General features: G+C 39.4%; 1 pseudogene; it reads left to right on the top strand.

Moving 5' to 3' along the window:
• The first annotated feature begins 1,005 nt into the window (after positions 1 to 1,005).
• LOC148791128 (auxin-responsive protein SAUR64 pseudogene) lies at positions 1,006 to 1,566 on the top strand (annotated as a pseudogene).
• Positions 1,567 to 3,261: the final 1,695 nt, after the last annotated feature.

Genomic DNA, 3,261 nt, shown 5'->3' with positions numbered 1-3,261 from the left:
TCACGAGCCTCACATGTTGAGCATTATTAAGCTTGAGCTTGGCTCGATTAGAAAACGAACCTATATATTGTGCTTGAGTTCGGCTCGAAGCTTGATTTAGACGAAACCGAGCTGAGCTTTTTACGAACTGACCTCAAAAAGCTTATGAGTAGCTCGGCTCATGACCACCCCTAAATTAGTGTCCTTGTGAAATCCTATTGGGCCCTTTATCCAGAAAGAAACCCCATCTATTTTATCTTTGTAATTTGAATTAGGTACGTAATTGCATAGGAATAGATACATGAGCCCACACTTTAATTCAATAGAGTAGTAGCTTTAAAAACATGCACCCTGTGTGGGGCTTCTTTTGTATGCAGTCCTTGGAGTAAAGAAGCGACATTAGTGGGAGTTTGCTATTATGAATGGATTTTTTTTCTATGATGAAAAAAACAGCATGGTCAACAAAAATGATATACCTTTTTCTGAATCAATCACATTGGCAACCACCCCCTTAATGAACAAAGTTAATAAACAAGCTAAATTGGTAAAGAAAACCAATTGCAATTTTTGTCTTGGGGCAGAGAGTTGAGGGCACCAATCAAAAGCAAGTGGACAGTTTAGTAAGCCCATCCACCTAGCCACGTTATATGTCGGGCCCATCCACCTGTGGCTCACTCAGTGCTTCCCTTTGACTCCTTTTTATTGTTGTTTCACGAGATTATTTTCACTCTTCAGCAGTACAGTACAGTAGTACTTAGTTCAGTCTATGAGTTGGCACATTAAATTAGATGGACCCGGTATGTCCTCTGCCTAACCAATTGAGAAGAAAGAAATCCAACATCCAATGTGACGCCCTGCTATCTCCACGAGGCCATCGTATATTCACCCAACAATCTATCATGCCAAGTTGCCAAACTCTTTAATCTTGATTGAACTTAATAGTCCAATCATCACATGACTATGCATCCCATATGCAGCCCGACATAAGGAAAGCTACTCTTCTCTGCAATTCTATATAACTAAGCTATGCCCATTGCTTTCTCTCCATCCCCAAAACAATCTCTCTTCTCTTCTCAGAAACCTCCGCAAATCTCTTCCTTTATCCTCAAGACCCTTATTTCTCTCAAGCTCACACTAGAAAACATGATCAACAACAGGAAGCTTCTTGCCATGGTAAGAAAGTGGCAGAAGTTGGCAGCCATCGGCAGGAGAAGAATCTCATCGCCAAGAACTAAACTGCAAAGGGGAGCGGATGAGTGCAGCGCAATGGTGGCTGTTAAAGATCACTTCGTTGTGTACACGGCTGATCAGAAACGTTTTGTTATTCCATTGACGTATCTCAACAATCCCATCTTCATAGAGTTACTCAGAATGTCTGAAGAAGTGTTTGGACTACCGAGTGATGGGCCTATCACATTGCCATGCGACTCAACGTTTGCAGAATACATCATCTCAATGGTGCAAAGACGTCCTTCAAGAGAATTAGAGAAGGCCTTAATTATGACCCTACCAATAAGTCGGTGCTCATTATCTTCTTTTCTCCATCAAGAACTGGGTATTCGGCCTATACCTGTAAATGGCTTTTGAACAAGTCATATATTGCTATGACCCCTGGGATCATTGGGGATCTTCAGTATTTTTTTTTTCTTTTTTTGAATTTGTAAATGATTATACATACACAAATACAAGTTCTGTTGCTGTATCTTCAGCAGAATTTTTGGATGAAAATGATATCGAGCTCACTTTTACTCGTGCAAATATATGTTAGTGTTTCCATACAAGTGTAATAACTGTTCCGGCAACCTGATTCTTTATCTTGAGAAGTCCCCTCTTGTTTAATTAAAGTACTAGCGGAGGGGCCCTGTTTCGCAGAGGTTGGAATGGAATTGTTGACCCGTTGATCTCGTTCTTGGTCAAAAACTGTTGAATCGGTCAATGACCCATTGCTTCGAGTGATAGAACTATCGACCCGTTGACCTGTTCAATAGTTTTTGGCCATTTTTTATTTTTTTAATTGAGAACCATCTAGACAACCGATTCAATTTTATCTTAATCTCAGTCCCTGGCCAAAAATCGTTGAATTGGTCAACGATCCATTGACCCGGGCGGTCAAACCATTGACCCATTCAATGGTTTTTGGTCGTTTTTTTATTTTTTTAATTTTTGTTGTCAGAACGGGCCATTCGTTCGAACCAAACTGTCAAACCGTCGACCCGAAAACTGGTGGCCAAAACGGTTCTGTTTTCTGGTTATATGAGTCACACACTCGAATGACATAACCCATATGGTACGGCTTAATGGACCTCACACACTCAATTTTTTGCCTATAATTTTTGTTGTCAAAACGGGTTGTCCATTTTTCTATTTTTCTAATTGAATACCGTGCAAGCAACCAGTTTCGTTTTACCCCAATCCCGGTCCCTGGCTAAAAACCATCGAATCGGTCAACGACCCATTGACCCAAGTGGTCGAACCATCAACCCGTTGACCCGTTCAATAGTTTTTGGCCATATTTTTATTTTTTTTTAATTTTTGTTGTCAAAACGGGCTGTCCATTCGAATCGGACGATTGAACTGTCGACTCAAAAACCGATGACCATAACAGTTCCATTTTCGATTCGTATGAGTCACACGCTCAAATGACATAACATGTGTGATACTGCTCAATAGACCTCAAACACTCAATTTTTTACATGTAATTTTTTGTTGTTAGAAGGGGTCATCCATTTGAACCGGATGATCGAACCAATGACCCAAAAATCGATGGCCAGAACGGTTCCGTAATTGTTTGCTTGTAATTTTTTGTTGTTAGAACGAGTCATCCATTCGAACCGAACGGCCGAACCGTCGACCCAAAAACCGGTGGCTAGAATGGTTTCGTTTTCGGGTCGTATGAGTCACATGTTCGAATGACAACACGTATGATACTACTTAATGGACCTCACAAACTCAATTTTTTGCCTATAATTTTTTTTGCTAGAACGGATTGTCCGTTCGAACCGGATGATCAAATCATCGACCCGGAAACCAGTGGCCAGAACGGTTCTGTAATTTTTTTCTTGTAATTTTTGTTGTCAGAACAGGCCATCCATTCGAACCGGATGGTCGAACCGTTAGCTGTCAAAACGTTATTAACAATATTTATCAATAATAGTAAGTAATTATACAATTTAATTAAATAATCATTAATGATAGTTTTAATAATATATTCAGTTATTTTTAATATAACAGTAATTATAAATTTATGAATAGGATTTATTAACAATATTCGTTAAATTAATA

The sequence above is a fragment of the Nelumbo nucifera genome, chromosome 6, assembly GCF_055504915.1.
Source record: "Nelumbo nucifera cultivar China Antique chromosome 6, China Antique-T2T, whole genome shotgun sequence".
Classification (NCBI taxonomy): domain Eukaryota; kingdom Viridiplantae; phylum Streptophyta; class Magnoliopsida; order Proteales; family Nelumbonaceae; genus Nelumbo; species Nelumbo nucifera.
The sequence above is the reverse complement of the archived record's forward strand: the minus strand, read 5'-3'. Positions and strand labels throughout refer to the sequence as shown.